The sequence below is a fragment of the Aquarana catesbeiana genome, linkage group LG06 (genome assembly GCF_042186555.1).
Source record: "Aquarana catesbeiana isolate 2022-GZ linkage group LG06, ASM4218655v1, whole genome shotgun sequence".
NCBI lineage: Eukaryota > Metazoa > Chordata > Amphibia > Anura > Ranidae > Aquarana > Aquarana catesbeiana.
In genome coordinates this window covers 280,522,449-280,542,277 of record NC_133329.1, presented here as the reverse complement: position 1 = coordinate 280,542,277, position 19,829 = coordinate 280,522,449, and positions in this window count along the sequence as shown.

The following is a 19,829-nucleotide window of genomic DNA, read 5'->3' as shown; positions in this document are numbered from 1 at the left end:
TTTTTCCCCACAAATAGAGCTTCATTTTGGTGCTATTTGATCACCTCTGCGGTTTTTATTTTTTTGCGCTATAAACAAAAAAAGACTGACAATTTTGAAAAAAAAATTATTTTACTTTCTGCTATAATACATATACAAAAAAAATCCACATCAATCTAGGTCAATATGTATTCTGCTACATATTTTTGGTAAAAAAATCCCAATAGGTGTATATTGATTAGTTTGCACAAAAGTTATAGCGTCTACAAAATAGGGGATAGATTTATGGACTTTCAATTTTTTTCATTGTTTTTACTGGTAATGGAGGTGATCTATGATTTTTAGCGGGACTGCGACCATGTAGCGAAACAAATCTGACCCTAATTGACACTTTTTGGGGACCAGTGACACCAATATAGTGATCAGTGCTAAAAAAAAATGCACTGATCCCTGTATAAATGACACTGGCTGGAAAAAACGTACTCTCTGTATCCAAATATTCCTTCTATTAATAATGATGAGATTCCGTTCTGCAAATATGTGCACTTTTTAAAACGTGTCTGAAATAATGACATTTCATGTAATATTTCTGGCTGAAATAAACCTAATCCTCACCTCAAACTGATTCTTCAAATAATGATAATGAGATTATGTTCAGCAAATTTGTACAATATTTATATTATGTCTGCACAAAGATTCTGCCTAATTTTATATTTATTACAGAAATCAACCTAATCTCTCTCACTCAGAAATGGTGGTTTAAAAAAGGCTGTATTTTAATTCACTTACATGTTTCTGTTTTTAGATTTAAATAATAATAAAACAAATTCTGGTGATAATCCGTTAATATGTACTGCATTGATTAAAAAAGAAGAAAATCATTTATGATTTTTAGCTACAATCTTCTTGCTCTTTCCCGCAAAAAATTGCCTGGCCCCCCTCCTTAATCACTTCAATACAGGGCACTTTCCGCCTTCCTGCCCAGGACAATTTTCAGCTTTCAACGCTGTCACACTTTGAATGACAATTGCGCGGTCATACAACACTGTACCCAAACTAAATTTTTATAATTTTATAAAAATAGAGTTTTCTTTTGGTGGTATTTAAGCACCACTGGGTTTTTAATCGTTTGCTAAACAAACTAAAAAAGACCGCATTTTAGTATGTGTTATAAAATTTTGCTTTTTCTTTCACTGGGGATGAGGAACGCTCATTATCGGCACTTCCTGGTTCACGCTATGATCAGCTGTTTGGTCACAGCTGATCACGTGGTAAAGAACCTCCGTCAGAGGCTCTTTACCATGATCGCAGATGCGGTGTGCCAGAGCAACACACCACACCACCGATCGCCGGGCTGCGCGCCCCTGCGGGCGCGTGATCATGGCTTATCCTGCTGGATGTCATATGACACCTAGTCAGAATAACAGAACCACTTTCCGGCTGTCCTTTTGCTATAGCCAGGCAGGAAGTGGTTAAAGGCACAGGGGCACACTGGACACCCAGCATATAGCACAATGGCAGCAAAGGTGTCCAGTGCGTTCCCTCACCAGTATTCCAACAGTACAAACAAATGGCCACTGCCCCCACCTATAATTAGCCATTGCAGCAAGGAGCACATAAAAGGGGGACACATGTCAAACAAAACCAAAAAAAAGCCCAGCTCAACCTACCAACCAGCCTGCAACTAACTGAAATATCCTGTCTAACAGTATGTGTTAAAACAAGGGGTTTAGTTTGCACACCTTTGCAAATACATACGTAAGCTTCAGAGCCACTTCACAGCACCTCAGTATTATCTGCAATCCTAACAATATAAATCTTTGAGAGCCTCCATAATAGAAGAACATGCATTATAATGGATAGATAGAGGGCAGGTGAGCCTGGAAGGAGTCCACCCCTCTTTAAAAGATCAGGGGTGCACTGGACATCCAGCATATAGTACAATGGCAGCAAAGGTGTCCAGTGTGTCCCCTCCTGTTAAACAGGATAATTCAGTTGGTTGCAGGCTGGTTGGTAAGTTGAGCTGGGAATTTTCTTTTTGTTTGACATGTGTCGCCCTTCCATGTGCTCCTTGCTGCGAAGGCCAGTTATAGGTGGGGGCAGTGGCCATTTGCTTGTACAGTTAAGCCAGTCCCTACATCAGATATTGACCAATTGTATCAGTAGAAAGTATTTTTGAATTACTTATGGTAATAACATCTACCTCCTCCCTAGGCTGAGCCTTGGCCTCTCTCAGGCTGTCAGATTTCATACCACAGAGATACAGGTTGTTTGAAACATTTACTTGAATAAATAACTATGTACAAAGTCCAAAAAGTTGGAAACAGAAAATACATTCTCTTGAAGGAAATACAAAAGGCTTCTTGTATTGGTTTCCGAACACATGCATAGTTCCTATGCTCACCACTCGTCTACTTCCATGTCTCAAAATAAAGAACTCTCCTTTCTCTGTTCCTGCGTTGAATGGTAAACTCAAGGCTGATGCCGTGCCCACAAGGAAGGTTAACTTGCTTCCAGAATATCAGGGGGGCAACCCCACTCCACAGAAAAGTAAAGATAGTCAAGATAACCATCCTGATCTTTTCAAGCTTCGCCCAGGATTAAGTTTGTGGAGCTCCTAAATCTTATGTCTATAATGATCACAAGACAGACCAAGCTTGATGTGTCTAAACAAGGAGGTTGGTTCAAGGAGACATGGATTCTGTTAGATATTAGTAGATTGCTGCTGGGGCCTGAGGAATTTACAAACCGACACGCTCATTTCCTATAGCTGGCTACAAATCTGCAGTTCCACAATGTGTATATTTTGACTAATCCAAAATATTGAATATGTGATGTGACACACGAAGTGGATATAGGTGAGAGCACTTTTGTAGACAGCAGGATGTTTTGGTCATTATAAAGGAGGCACCAATTATATGCAGTATGGCTGCTGGCAAAACAAGGGGTACTGGCTGGCTTGGTTTTTTGGCCTATTTATAACATAATCCAGGACAGTAAATTCTATTGGATTTTGCTTGTAAAATATTGTAATGATGGCCATTTTTGTGGATTATGAAGTTAAAACATCCACACATAATAAAAATATTACAAAGTGAGCAAAAATGTCTCAAACCTTAGAAATGGAAAAAATATCCTATGTATTTTTTTAGCTCTATATAAACATATTTCCCATACTCGTGCTTGAAACAAGTTATTACCAAGGTGTCAGTACCTGGATCACCTGCTGGTTGCACTGTGGTTACCAGAGCAGAAGGTTCAGGTGTCCACCAGCAAGTGTCTCCCAGCAGCCAGCAGATCCCAGTAGTCAGTCTCCACCTAATGTTGGCTGCTGGGAGGGTATGCAGTCCCTACTCTTCTAATACACTTCGCTTAAGTGTTCAGATACCACTTACCATGTGTTCTGACCCTGCTTCTGATCTTGCATTTGTCTTGCACCTTTAGCCTGTACCCTGCTTTTTTATTGTTTATTTATTACAGGTAGGGATGACCCGAACACCCCCCTGTTCAGTTCGCACCAGAACTTGCGAACAGGCAAAAAATTTGTTCGAACACGCGAACACCGTTCAAGTCTATGGGACACGAACATGAATAATCAAAAGTGCTAATTTTAAAGGCTCATATGCAAGTTATTGTCATAAAAAGGGTTTGGGGACCTGGGTCGTGCCCCAGGGGACATGGATCCATGCAAAAAAAGTTTTAAAAACGGACGTTTTTTCGGGAGCAGTGATTTTAATAATGCTTAAAGTGAAACAATAAAAGTGTAATATCCCTTTAAATTTCGTACCTAGGGGGTGTCTATAGTATGCCTGTAAAGGGGCGCATGTTTCCTGTGTTTAGAACAGTCTGACAGCAATATGACATTTCAAAGGAAAAAAAGTCATCTAAAACTACTCGCAGCTATTAATGAATTGCCGGTCCGACAATACACATAAAAGTTCATTGATAAAAACGGCATGGGAATTACCCACAGGGGAACCCCGAACCAAAATTAAAAAAAAAAATGAAGTGGGGGTGCCCGGTGGTTGTGGGGGTCTGCGGGTGGGGGGCTTATCGGAAGCTGGAAGCCCCCTTTAACAAGGGGCCCCCCAGATCATTAAAACAGCCGATCTGGACATAAACACTGTGCAAATGCATGACATGCCTGATAGACATAAAACAAAATGTAAAATATAAAATGAACGAAATAGGGTAAAACATTCTAACACATCTTAACACTTACTCTATTTCGTTCATTTTATATTTTACATTTTGTTTTATGTCTATCAGGCATGTCATGCATTTGCACAGTGTTTATGTCCAGATCGGCTGTTTTAATGTATGGGCTTGTGTGGACATGCATTGGTCCACATAGACTGCCCTGATTATGCAGCCTCTGTTGATCGCTCGCGCTGTGGAACGCATCCGGATACCGGAAGTGTTTGTGGTGGTTTGGGTCGCCCATAGCGTGCTAGGATCCACAACGAGGCTTGGTTTAGGTCTGGGATTATTTAAGGGAGGTGACGCAGCGCGCCGCCTGTGCCCCTGGAAGACGTGATGATGTCACGAAACGCGTAGGGCGGAGCCAGACGACGCGCTGACGTCACCCCCAAGCGAATTGTATTCCAGCAGGACGGGTTTGTCCGAGCTCCGGTGGCCACGGAGCCGGACTTAAGGCTGTTCATTACATCACGCTTTGTAAGTGTGCACTTTGTCATTTGTTTTTATACAAATAAATCTATCAGTTTTACACTATGTGAGCCCCCTTTGTGTTTTATGGGATCCTTGCCATGGGTTCGTTGGTGTGACTGATGATGAGAGGACCTCTGGTGGATATCGTTGGCAGTTCCTAATTCTGGCCTGTAAAGTTTTCTGCTTGCTGTGATCCTCTGTAGTGGGGGGTCATGGCCATCTGGTAAGGAGCTACCCCTTTCATTTTCTGGTGGTGGACCCTCCTTTGTTGTCCCAGATTATTACCAATCATCACTTGGACTTTTGTTGGGTTCTGTTGATGTTGTGGACTCACTAAGATATCATTTTTGATGTTTTCACTTGATGGGACTTTTTTATACTTACATTTAATGTTTGCACATTATTTTTGGCTTATTTACAGGGACTTTTTTCATATCCACATTTAATGTTTGCACATTATTTTTGGCTTATTTACAGTCTTGTTATAATTATTTTCTCACTGTAGATATCGCATTAACCACTTGCCGACCGCCTAACGCACATATACGGCGGCAGAATGGCACGGGCAGGCAAAATCACGTACCCATACGTGATCTGCCTCCCGCGGGTAGGGGGTCCGATCGGACCCCCCCCGGTGCCATAGGCGGTCGGCTCTCATTCGCGGGCGATGAAAGGTCATGGGGAGGCCATCCATTGATGGCCACCCCCTCCCGATCGCTCCCGGCGAATGAAAACGCTTCCTTTCCCTCTGTAATGTAAACAGAGGGAAAGGAAGTGATGTCATCCCTCCTCGAGCCGGTCTTTTCGTCCCGGCGCAGAGGAGAGAAGACATCCAAGTAAGTGCACCAACACTACACTTACAGTAGAACACGCAGGCACACTTTTCACCCCCCAGTCACCCCCCGATCACCCCCCGATCACCCCCCTGTACCCCCTGTCACTCTGACACCAATAGCAGTTTTTTTTTTTTTGCATTGGTGTCAGTTTGTGTCAGTTACAAGTGTTAGGGCAGTTAGGTTAGCCCCCTTTAGGTCTAGGGTACCCCCCCTTAGGTCCAGGGTACCCCCCTAACCCCCCCCCCTAATAAAAGTTAACCCCTTGATTACCCCCCGTCGCCAGTGTCGCTAAGCGATCGTTTTTCTGATCGCTGTATTAGTGACACAGGTGACGCTAGTTAGGGAGGTAAGTATATAGGTTCGCTGTCAGTGTTTTATAGCGACAGGGACCCCCATATACTACCTGCTAAAGGTTTTAACCCCTTGATTGCCCCCTAGTTAACCCTTTCACCAGCGATCACCGTATAAGTGTTACGGGTGACGCTGGTTAGCTAGTTTGTTTTTTGTAGTTTATTACAGTTTATTATAGTTTATTATAGTTTTAGGGCACCCGCCGTTTATTACCTTATAAAGGTTTAACCCCCTAATTGCCCGGCGGTGATATAAGTTACGTTTTTAGGGTCAGATAAGGTCTGCGTCGCCCCAGGCAGCGTCAGGTTAGCGCCAGTACCGCTAAAACCCACGCACGCAGCATACACCTCCCTTAGTGCTATAGTATCTGAACGGATCGATATCTGATCCGATCAGATCTATACTCCCCAGCAGTTTAGGGTTCCCTGAAACACAGTGTTAGCGGGATCAGCCCAGATACCTGCTAGCACCTGCGTTTTGCCCCTCGGCCCAGCCCAGCCCAGCCCACCCAAGTGCAGTATCGATCGATAACTGACACTTACAAAACACTAAGCACACATAACTGCAGCGTTCGCAGAGTCAGGCCTGATCCCTGCGATCGCTAACAGTTTTTTGGTAGCGTTTTGAATCAATCGCTAACAGTCAGGAGCTTTTTTGCCTGTGAGTCTCACTAGTGTACCCCTAAATTTAGAGGCCAAAATGGCAAATCGAAGGTACACTAGTGAAGAGGCCTACACGTTTCTGAGTATGACAGATAGTGAAGAGGAAGTCACTCATCTGTCAAGTTCAGGCTCAGAATACGAACCTGTAGAGGACAGCGGCTCCATGACAGATAGCTCTGACGACGGAGTTGTGGTCCCTGCTAGGGTCAGGCGTACCAGACCCCGAACTTCTTCTGTCCTTGAAGTGCAAGAACCGCAGGGCTCTCGTATGGAGCAGAGAAGTACTAGCGCCGCTACTCCTTCTGGTGAACTGGCAAGCACCAGCGGCCTAGTACACCCTGGTCATACATCCAGCACTGCAGTATCACGTGGTGACGTGGCGAGTCCCATAAGTGCAGTTCAAGCTGGCGAGGTGGCAAGCACAAGTAGTGTCCCGCTGCCACCAAGAAGAAGACGAACACAGGCCCGTCGTGCCCATAGTGCCCTTCCTGCTGCATTCGCCAATCCGAATTGGGAACCCACCACTTCTGCAGCACCCGTACTTCCCCCTTTCACTGGCCAACCCGGAATTCAGGTGGAAACAGTTGACTTTACGCCACTGGATTTTTATTCGCTGTTTTTCACCGAAGATCTCTATAGATCTATTGTGGACCAAAGCAATTTGTACGCTGGTCAACACATCGCCACTATTCCCCAGTCCACCCTTGCCAGAGATTGGAGACCAATTACGGTCTCCGAATTTAAGATCTTTCTGGGCCTTTCCCTCCTCATGGGCATAACCAAAAAGAGTGAGTTGCGGTCATATTGGTCCACTGACCCAATTCACCATATGCCCGTGTTCTCTGCCTCCATGACCAGGGCACGATACGAGCAGATTTTGCGGTTCATGCACTTCAACGACAATGAACTCTGTCGTCCTCGTGGAGACCCTGCATACGATCGGCTCTACAAAATTCGGCCCCTCGTAAACCACTTCAACCAACGTTTTGCAGACTTGTTTACCCCCCATCAAGTTGTCTGCGTTGATGAGTCCCTGATTAAGTTTTCTGGCCGCTTGTCCTTCAAACAGTACCTTCCCAGCAAGCGTGCCAGATACGGGGTCAAGATGTATAAGCTCTGTGACAGGGCCACAGGCTATACATGTAGATTTATGGTTTATGAGGGCAAAGATAGTCACGTAGAGCCGATAAACTGCCCTGACTACATAGGAAGCGCTGGCAAGATAGTGTGGGACTTGGTGTCACCCTTATTCGGAAAGGGGTACCACTTGTACGTGGACAATTATTATACGAGCGTGCCACTTTTTAGTCACTTGTTTGATCATCAGATTGGAGCATGTGGCACCGTGCGACCTAATCGCCGGGGCTTTCCCCAGCGGCTTGTAGAGTCCCGTCTTAGGCTGGGGGAGAGAGCCTGCTTGCAGTATAATAATTTGCTCGCTATGAAGTGGAGGGACAATAAGAATGTTTTCGTTCTTACCTCCCTTCATGCAGACACGACGACCCAAATTACTACGGCGACTGGTGTTGTGGAGAAACCCCTCTGTGTCCACGAATACAACCTTAATATGGGAGGGGTGGACCTCAACAACCAGTTGTTGGCGCCGTACCTAGTTGCCCGTAAGGCCAGACGCTGGTACAAAAAAGTGTCTGTTTATTTATTTCAATTGGCTTTGCTGAATGCTCATGTGCTATACAGAGCTTCAGGACGGACTGGATCCTTCCTTAAATTCCAGGAAGAGATCGTCAGAGCCCTTCTGTTTCCAGATGGTGCTCCACCTCACCTTCCCAATCCAAATGCAGTAAGCCGGCTGCATGGGAGGCATTTTCCTTATGTCCTCCAGAGTACCCCTACCCAACGAGCCCCCCAAAAAAGATGTCGTGTCTGCAGCAAGCGCGGATTTAGGCGTGACACCCGGTATTGTTGTCCCTCCTGTCCTGACAATCCTGGTCTATGCATTGGTGAATGTTTTGAACGCTACCATACACTAGTGGAGTATTAGCGTAGGGTTCAGCACGGCACAGACTAGGCACACTAACACAGGGTCTCCCAAGATGCCATCGCATTTTGAGAAACCCAAACCTGTTACAGTTAAAAGTTAAAGTTACTAAAAAAAGTGTTAAAAAAAAAAAAAAATAAAAAAAAAATAAAAAAATAAAAATACAAAAAAAATATAAAATAAAAAAAACAAAAATAGTTGTCGTTTTATTGTTCTCTCTCTCTATTCTCTCTCTATTGTTCTGCATTCTATACTGCAATGTTTTATTGTTATGTTTTTATCATGTTTGCTTTATAGGTATGCAATTTTTTTATACTTTGTTTTTTTATTGTTAACCACTTTGTTTTTAGGTACGCCATTTAGCTGCAGAGCGGATTTATTTATCTTGACAGCAACAGCGTTTGCTCCCACGATATATAAAGCCGTGACTCCAGCGCTGTCGGAGGTGATTTCACCACCACAGTTACATACTTCAGCATATATGCCGAAGCGTGGGGGCAGCAGTGGGTGGAGGAGCAATTTGCTCCTGCCTTTTGCGGGAGGATGCCCCCATGCTTCGGCATATATATATTTTAGGTAGGCACAGGTTGCGTTAAATGTTTTATTTTTTACTATGTTTTTTTTTGTATTTGCTTTGCAGGTATGGTAAGTATTACTGTTATACTGTAATGTTACTTTGTTTTTTTGTTAACCATCATTTGCTTAGCAGGTACGCCATTCAGTTGCAGCGCGGATTTATTTATCTTGACAGCAACAGCGTTTGCTCCCACGATATATAAAGCCGTGACTCCAGCGCTGTCGGAGGTGATTTCACCACCACAGTTACATACTTCAGCATATATGCCGAAGCGTGGGGGCAGCAGTGGGTGGAGGAGCAATTTGCTCCTGCCTTTTGCGGGAGGATGCCCCCATGCTTCGGCATATATATATTTTAGGTAGGCACAGGTTGCGTTAAATGTTTTATTTTTTACTATGTTTTTTTTTGTATTTGCTTTGCAGGTATGGTAAGTATTACTGTTATACTGTAATGTTACTTTGTTTTTTTGTTAACCATCATTTGCTTAGCAGGTACGCCGTTCAGTTGCAGCGCGGATTTATTTATCTTGACAGCAACAGCGTTTGCTCCCACGATATATAAAGCCGTGACTCCAGCGCTGTCGGAGGTGATTTCACCACCACAGTTACATACTTCAGCATATATGCCGAAGCGTGGGGGCAGCAGTGGGTGGAGGAGCAATTTGCTCCTGCCTTTTGCGGGAGGATGCCCCCATGCTTCGGCATATATATATTTTAGGTAGGCACAGGTTGTGTTAAATGTTTTATTTTTTACTATGTTTTTTTTTGTATTTGCTTTGCAGGTATGGTAAGTATTACTGTTATACTGTAATGTTACTTTGTTTTTTTGTTAACCATCATTTGCTTAGCAGGTACGCCATTCAGTTGCAGCGCGGATTTATTTATCTTGACAGCAACAGCGTTTGCTCCCACGATATATAAAGCCGTGACTCCAGCGCTGTCGGAGGTGATTTCACCACCCCAGTTACATACTTCAGCATATATGCCGAAGCGTGGGGGCAGCAGTGGGTGGAGGAGCAATTTGCTCCTGCCTTTTGCGGGAGGATGCCCCCATGCTTCGGCATATATATATTTTAGGTAGGCACAGGTTGCGTTAAATGTTTTATTTTTTACTATGTTTTTTTTTGTATTTGCTTTGCAGGTATGGTAAGTATTACTGTTATACTGTAATGTTACTTTGTTTTTTTGTTAACCATCATTTGCTTAGCAGGTACGCCATTCAGTTGCAGCGCGGATTTATTTATCTTGACAGCAACAGCGTTTGCTCCCACGATATATAAAGCCGTGACTCCAGCGCTGTCGGAGGTGATTTCACCACCACAGTTACATACTTCAGCATATATGCCGAAGCGTGGGGGCAGCAGTGGGTGGAGGAGCAATTTGCTCCTGCCTTTTGCGGGAGGATGCCCCCATGCTTCGGCATATATATATTTTAGGTAGGCACAGGTTGCGTTAAATGTTTTATTTTTTACTATGTTTTTTTTTGTATTTGCTTTGCAGGTATGGTAAGTATTACTGTTATACTGTAATGTTACTTTGTTTTTTTGTTAACCATCATTTGCTTAGCAGGTACGCCATTCAGTTGCAGCGCGGATTTATTTATCTTGACAGCAACAGCGTTTGCTCCCACGATATATAAAGCCGTGACTCCAGCGCTGTCGGAGGTGATTTCACCACCACAGTTACATACTTCAGCATATATGCCGAAGCGTGGGGGCAGCAGTGGGTGGAGGAGCAATTTGCTCCTGCCTTTTGCGGGAGGATGCCCCCATGCTTCGGCATATATATATTTTAGGTAGGCACAGGTTGCGTTAAATGTTTTATTTTTCACTATGTTTTTTTTGTATTTGCTTTGCAGGTATGGTAAGTATTACTGTTATACTGTAATGTTACTTTGTTTTTTTGTTAACCATCATTTGCTTAGCAGGTACGCCATTCAGTTGCAGCGCGGATTTATTTATCTTGACAGCAACAGCTTTTGCTCCCACGATATATAAAGCCGTGACTCCAGCGCTGTCGGAGGTGATTTCACCACCACAGTTACATACTTCAGCATATATGCCGAAGCGTGGGGGCAGCAGTGGGTGGAGGAGCAATTTGCTCCTGCCTTTTGCGGGAGGATGCCCCCATGCTTCGGCATATATAAATGGTGCATGTATGCCCATCATTAGAAGTGGGCGGATGAAGGGAGGTATTCTAATGGTGGGCATACCCACCGATCAATATCTTTTTTTCGTTCAGCCCACAGGCTGCATGAAAAAAAAGTTTACAATACAAGGACCAGCAACGTACTGGTATGTTGCTGGACTTTGAGTGGTTATACCAGAATGATGCCTGCAGGTTTAGGTATCATCTTGGTATCATTCTTTTCAGCCAGCGGTCGGTTTTAATGTAAAAGCAATCCTAGTGGCTAATTAGCCTCTAGACTGCTTTTACAAACAGTGGGAGGGATCCCCCACCCCCCCCACCGTCTTCCATGTTTTTTTCTGGCTCTCCTGGCCCAACAGGGAACCTGAGAATGCAGCCGGTGATTCGGCCAGCTGACCATAGAGCTGATCAGAGACCAGAATGGCTCCAATCATCTCTATGGCCTAAGAAACCGGAAGCTACGAGCATTTCATGACTTATATTTCGCCGGATGTAAACAGCGCCATTGGGAAATTGGGAAAGCATTTTATCACACCGATCTTGGTGTGGTCAGATGCTTTGAGGGCAGAGGAGAGATCTAGGGTCTAATAGACCCCAATTTTTTCAAAAAAGAGTACCTGTCACTACCTATTGCTATCATAGGGGATATTTACATTCCCTGAGGTAACAATAAAAATGATAAAAAAAAAATAAAAATGAAAGGAACAGTTTAAAAATAAGAAAAAAAATTAAAAAATTAATAAAGAAAAAAAAAAAAAAAAAAAGCACCCCTGTCCCCCCCTGCTCTCGCACAAAGGCGAACGCAAGCGTCAGTCTGGCGTCAAATGTAAACAGCAATTGCCCCATGCATGTGAGGTATCACCGCGAAGGTCAGATCGAGGGCAGTAATTTTAGCAGTAGACCTCCTCTGTAAATCTAAAGTGGTAACCTGTAAAGGCTTTTAAAGGCTTTTAAAAATGTATTTAGTTTGTCACCACTGCACGTTTGTGCGCAATTTTAAAGCATGTCATGTTTGGTATCCATGTACTCGGCCTACGATCATCTTTTTTATTTCATCAAACATTTGGGCAATATAGTGTGTTTTAGTGCATTAAAATTTTAAAAAGTGTGTTTTTTCCCCAAAAAATGCGTTTGAAAAATCGCTGCGCAAATACTGTGTGAAAAAAAAAAATGAAACACCCACCATTTTAATCTGTAGGGCATTTGCTTTAAAAAAATATATAATGTTTGGGGGTTCAAAGTAATTTTCTTGCAAAAAAAAATAATTTTTTCATGTAAACAAAAAGTGTCAGAAAGGCCTTTGTCTTCAAGTGGTTAGAAGAGGGGGTGATGTGTGACATAAGCTTCTAAATGTTGTGCATAAAATGCCAGGACAGTTCAAAACCCCCCCAAATGACCCCATTTTGGAAAGTAGACACCCCAAGCTATTTGCTGAGAGGCATGTCGAGTCCATGGAATATTTTATATTGTGACACAAGTTGCGGGAAAAAGACAATTTTTTTTTTTTTTTTTTTTTGCACAAAGTTGTCACTAAATGATATATTGCTCAAACGTGCCATGGGAAAATGTGAAATTACACCCCAAAATGCATTCTGTTGCTTCTCCTGAGTACGGGGATACCACATGTGTGAGACTTTTTGGGAGCCTAGCCGCGTACGGGACCCAGAAAACCAAGCACCGCCTTCAGGCTTTCTAAGGGCGTAAATTTTTGATTTCACTCTTCACTGCCTATCACAGTTTCGGAGGCCATGGAATGCCCAGATGGCACAAACCCCCCCCAAATGACCCCATTTTGGAAAATAGACACCCAAAGCTATTTGCTGAGAGGTATAGTGAGTATTTTGCAGACCTCACTTTTTGTCACAAACTTTTGAAATTTGAAAAAAGAAAAAAAAAATATGTTTTTCTTGTCTTTCTTCATTTTCAAAAACAAATGAGAGCTGCAAAATACTCACCATGCCTCTCAGCAAATAGCTTGGGGTGTCTACTTTCCAAAATGGGGTCATTTTGGGGGGTTTTGTGCTATCTTGGCATTTTATGGCCTTCAAAACTGTGATGGGTAGTGAGGAGTGAAATCAAAAATTAACGCTCTTAGAAATCCTGAAGGCGGTGATTGGATTTTGGGGCCCCGTATGAAGCTAGGCACCCAAAAAGTGCCACTCATGTGGTATCCCCGTACTCAGGAGAAGCAGCAGAATGTATTTTGGGGTGTAATTCCACATATGCCCATGGCATGTTTGAGCAATATATCATTTAGTGACAACTTTGTGCAAAACAAAAAAAAAAAAATTGTCACTTTCCCGCAACTTGTGTCAAAAAATACAATATTTCATGGACTCAACATGCCTCTCAGCAAATAGCTTGGGGTGCCTACTTTCCAAAATGGGGTCATTTGGGGGGGTTTGTGCCATCTGGGCATTTTATGGCCTTCAAAAATGTGATAGGTAGTGAGGAGTGAAATCACAACTTTACGCCCTTAGAAATCCTGAAGGCGGTGCTGGGTTTTCGGGGCCCCGTACGCGGCTAGGCTACCAAAAAGTCCCACACATGTGGTATCCCCGTACTCAGGAGAATCAGCAGAATGTATTTTGGGGTGCAATTCCACATATGCCCATGGCCTGTGTGAGCAATATATCATTTAGTGACAACTTTGTGCAAAAAAAAAAAAAATTGTCACTTTCCTGCAACTTGTGTCAAAAAATAAAATATTCCATGGACTCAACATGCCTCTCAGCAAATAGCTTGGGGTGTCTACTTTCCAAAATGGGGTCATTTGGGGGGGTTTTGTGCCATCTTGGCATTTTATGGCCTTCAAAACTGTGATAGGTAGTGAGGAGTGAAATCAAAAATTTATGCCCTTAGAAATCCTGAAGGCGGTGCTTGGTTTTCGGGGCTCCGTACGCAGCGAGGCTCCCAAAAAGTCCCACACATGTGGTATCCCCGTACTCAGGAGAAGCAGCAGAATGTATTTTGGGGTGTAATTCCACATATGCCCATGGCATGTTTGAGCAATATATCATTTTGTGACAACTTTGTGCAAAAAAAAAAAAAATTGTCACTTTCCCGCAACTTGTGTCAAAATATAAAATATTCCATGGACTCAACATGCCTCTCAGCAAATAGCTTGGGGTGTCTACTTTCCAAAATGGGGTCATTTGGGGGGGTTTTGTGCCATCTGGGCATTTTATGGCCTTCAAAAATGTGATAGGTAGTGAGGAGTGAAATCACAACTTTACGCCCTTAGAAATCCTGAAGGCGGTGCTGGGTTTTCGGGGCCCCGTACGCGGCTAGGCTCCCAAAAAGTCCCACACATGTGGTATCCCCGTACTCAGGAGAATCAGCAGAATGTATTTTGGGGTGCAATTCCACATATGCCCATGGCCTGTGTGAGCAATATATCATTTAGTGACAACTTTGTGCAAAAAAAAAAAAAAATTGTCACATTCCCGCAACTTGTGTCAAAAAATAAAATATTCCATGGACTCAACATGCCTCTCAGCAAATAGCTTGGGGTGTCTACTTTCCAAAATGGGGTCATTTGGGGGGGTTTTGTGCCATCTTGGCATTTTATGGCCTTCAAAACTGTGATAGGTAGTGAGGAGTGAAATCAAAAATTTATGCCCTTTGAAATCCTGAAGGCGGTGCTTGGTTTTCGGGGCCCCGTACGCGGCTAGGCTCCCAAAAAGTCCCACACATGTGGTATCCCCGTACTCAGGAGAAGCAGCTAAATGTATTTTGGGGTGCAATTCCACATATGCGCATGGCCTGTGTGAGCAATATATCATTTAGTGACAACTTTTTGTAATTTTTTTTTTTTTTTTTTTGTCATTATTCAATCACTTGGGACAAAAAAAATAAATATTCAATGGGTTCAACATGCCTCTCAGCAATTTCCTTGGGGTGTCTACTTTCCAAAATGGGGTCATTTGGGGGGGGTTTGTACTGCCCTGCCATTTTAGCACCTCATGAAATGACATAGGCAGTCATAAAATAAAAGCTGTGTAAATTCCAGAAAATGTACCCTAGTTTGTAGACGCTATAACTTTTGCGCAAACCAATAAATATACGCTTATTGACATTTTTTTTTACCAAAGACATGTGGCCGAATACATTTTGGCCTAAATGTATGACTAAAATTGAGTTTATTGGATTTTTTTTATAACAAAAAGTAGAAAATATCATTTTTTTTTCAAAATTTTCGGTCTTTTTCCATTTATAGCGCAAAAAATAAAAACGGCAGAGGTGATCAAATACCATCAAAAGAAAGCTCTATTTGTGGGAAGAAAAGGACGCAAATTTCGTTTGGGTACAGCATTGCATGACCGCGCAATTAGCAGTTAAAGCGACGCAGTGCCGAATTGTAAAAAGTGCTCTGGTCAGGAAGGGGGTAAAACCTTCCGGGGCTGAAGTGGTTAAGGTACACAGGTATTAGCACAACCCCTTATATTTTTTTCTATGTTTATCCACAATTGATGTTTGTTGTGGGGATTGCAGCTTTTTACACTTATTGATTATTTTGGTATATTAGCGCGGTTTTTCCCAATTTTTTACGTCTGCCCTAATAGCCCTCGGTGAATCCCGAGGGAGGAGTGACGCCATTTTGCCGTCTCTGGGATCCTTTATGTGGTGTGGGCGGGGATAGGGCTCCACGCCGGCCAATGGCATGGCTCGCCTGTCTAGGCCGCCGTCAGGTGCGTTCCACATGGAGACGTTGAACGTCACCTTGGCGACTGACGCCGCCACGGAGACCGCGCATGTGCGCCGCAATGTCATACGTCAGATCGTGCACCGTGACGTCCTGCGTCTATAACATCGTGGAGCAACATGTATGGGCCGGCTGCCATGTTGGAAAGGGGCCGTGCCCATACTTAACAATATATATTAGTAAGGCCAACCATACGAGGCAAAAAATAATAAAGTTGCCGTAGGTGCATCAGTCTTATGTGGGGAACCCCCAAAAAACCCTTCATAAACCCCTGGATTTAAAGGCTGAAATATCCACCCATCAGGGTGGGGGTCCCGACAGGTGGACCAGCCAACTGCGGGGAGGGGGAGGGAGAGGGTCAGAGAGATCAAACCAAATAAATAAATAAATGAATCTATTAGACCACAGAAAAATTCCCATATCCCACTCAAGGTGGGTGGAGTGGGAGGGGGGACTAGGACTAGTGACCACCGACACGAAGACCCCCGCCCGAAAAATACCTCAAGCGGGGGAAGAGGGAAGGCCCCAATGTATGGTGTAACACTGGGGCCCCCCTGTGTCGAGTAGGAATAGGACATATGGGGTGAAGACTCACCCAAGGGGCCTTATAGGGACTGTCCACCTCCACATGGTACAACCCCGAGATGCAGAAGGGGATAGTAGGGTGCAGGAAACGGGCTGGAGAGAAACATCAGTAATAATAGTAAAAATAACAATAACAAAGAAGGGTATTTGATCACACAATTCAACCCGGAGAAGGCTTAGAAATACTGGCCCAGACCAGGTGGTTTTGGTGACATAATCACAAATCGCAAAATTTGATCGCTTACAGACAATTGTCTAAATATATATTTATTTATTTAAAATTCTAGAAACCTCCTAAGGTTGAAAAATCTCTATCTTTTACTCTTATACGAACAAGGGGTTCGTGAAGGATACCCCATAAAATGAAAAAGTCAGAAGGGTGGGAAAGGTACCTGGCCAGGAGAAATGGATAAAGGCAGAGGCGGGAGAATGGAGAGTGCTTTTAGTCGGTTTTACCCGATCCAAAGCCATCTAGAAAGGGCCTAAAGCTCTCTGTTTCATTTAAACCAGGGGGGGTGGTGGCCCTAAGGTGCCTGATCCAGCGCATCTCGCGCTGGAGCAGACCTTGTTCCAATCACCCCCCCCTAATTGGTATATGGAGTCTATCCAGGACTGTGAAATTGACTTTGGGCATCCTATAATTGTGTTGTTTGGCTACATGTCTACCTAATGGTAGGTAAAGATTACCTATGCCCATGCTATGTATGTGCTTTTCAACTCTCTTGGCAAATTCCTGTCGGGTTTTCCCGACATAGAAGGCCCCACATTGACATTGCATTAAGTAGACAACCGCACGTGTTCTGCAATTGGCAAAGTGCCGTAGCTGGAAATCCAGGGATTTATGAAGAGTTCTTTTGGGGGTTCCCCACATAAGACTGATGCACCTACGGCAACTTTATTATTTTTTGCCTCGTGTGGTTGGCCTTACTAATTTATATTTTTAAGTATGGGCACGGCCCCTTTCCAACATGGCAGCCATCCCATACATGTTGCTCCACGATGTTATAGACGCAGGACGTCGCGGTGCACGATCTGACGTACGACATCACGGCACGCATGCATGCAAGGTGACATTCAACGTCTCCATGTTGAATGCACCTGACGGTGGCCTAGACAGGCGAGCCGCGCCATTGGTCGGTGCGGCGCCCTATCCCCGCCCACACCACATAAAGGACACCAGAGACGGCAAAATGGCGTCACTCCTCCCTCAGGATTCACCAAGGGCTATTAGGGCAGACGTCTTGCTGGATCTACATGGACTTCCATCGCTTCAGGTTACTTGACCTGCTCCCTTGGGGAAAGTAAGTGTCCTTTGCCCTATGCTCTCACATTGGAACAGGACCCTCCCTGTATGTGAGGAAAGTATTTGTTGGTAATTTAGTTGTGTTTGGCGGGGTGTGGTTTTGTGGGGGGGCTTGCTGTGGTCCCCCCGTCCCATCACTATTATCCCAATAGTATCCTTTGTTTATTACGCCCTATCTTTTCAGACAGTCGTCAGTAATTTGATGCTGAAACGTCAAAGATTTGGATCAAATTTATCTATCCAGCCGTCTTGTAGGAGATATAGGACATTTTAAGCCTTGGAGGTTTGGGACTCTTTACCCTGACATGGGAGATTACACTTGCCCACGAGGTGCTTTGGGATGATGTAAGTAATGTGACAGTTTCACAGTGCAGGAAATGTACATATACAGATTTACAAATTGTAACACTATTATTTTGGTTTTTTTAGACTGTGATGCATTTCCCTGAAGAAGACTTTTCTTTGAAATATACATGTTGAAACACGTTGAAATCTCACTACTAGATGCTACGGCTGTCATCTGTGGTGATTGTATCGGGTAGTGTGATGTATCACTTCCTTCCAAAAATTCTCTTTTTACCAGTCAATGCATTATTTGCAATGTGATATATCTATATTTTGATGTATATACAGTTTTTCTTGAATTTTGTAGTTCATTTGATTATTTCTTTTTTTTGCAATTTTCGTACTTTTTTAACTCTGATTGATAATAATAAAATTTATTTTTACTCAAATCAAAACTTTAATTGCCTTAAAAATCCCTTTAGAGGTTTATATAATTTTCTACATGTTGAGGGCATGTGGCCTGGTACGGTTCAGGAGGGGGGGTCGCTCTCTCTTCCCCCCCTCTTTTCCTGCGGCCTGCCAGGTTGCGTGCTCAGGTAAGGGTCTGGTATGGATTTTTGGGGGGACCCCACACCGTTTTTTTTATTATTTTGGCGTGGGGTTCCCCTTAATATCCATACCAGACCTGAAGGGCCTGGTATGGAATTTAGGGGGACCCCCACGTCATTTTTTTTTTTAATTTTGGTTCGGGGTTCCCCTGTGGGGAATTCCCATGCCATTTTTATCAATGAACTTCTATGTGTATTGTCGGACCTGCAATTCATTAATAGCCGCAAGTAGTTTTAAATGACTTTTTTTCCTTTGAAATGTCATTTTGCTGTCAGACTGTTCTAAACACGGGAAACATGCGCCCCTTTACAGGCATACTATAGACCAGTGTTTCTCAACTCCAGTCCTCAAGGCGCCCCAACAGGTCATGTTTTCAGGATTTCCCTCAGATGAAACGGCTGTGATAATTACTATGGCAGTGATCAAATCACCTGTGGAAAATAATGGAGAGCCTGAAAACATGACCTGTTGGGGTGCCTTGAGGCCTGGAGTTGAGAAACACTGCTATAGACACCCCCCAGGCATGAAATTTAAAGGGATATTACACTTTTATTGTTTCACTTTAAGCATTATTAAAATCACTGCTCCCGAAAAAAAGGCCGTTTTTAAACTATTTTTTGCATTGATCCATGTCCCCTGGGGCAGGATACAGGTCCCCAAACACTTTTTATGACAATACCATGCATATTAGCCTTTAAAATTAGCACTTTTGATTTCTCCCATAGACTTTTAAAGGGTGTTCCGCGGCATTCGATTTTGCTGCGAACACCCCAAATTGTTCGCTGTTCGGCGAACTGGCGAACAGCCGATGTTGGGGTTGAACATGAGTTCAACTCGAACTCGAAGCTTATCCCTAATTACAGGTACTTATATACCACTATCAATTTATGCAATGCTTATTGCTCATATATACTGCTCATATGTAATGCTCATATATACACACATAGGATGGACAATTGAGACAGGTGCTAATTAATCTACCAGCAGGTTTTTGAAGTGTGGGAGGAAACCGGAGTACTCAGAGGAAACCCACGCAGGCATAGGGAGAACATGCAAGCCGTATTTTGTATTTTCATGTCTGTAACTGTAGTTGTAATTTCATGTTTCCCATATATAAATC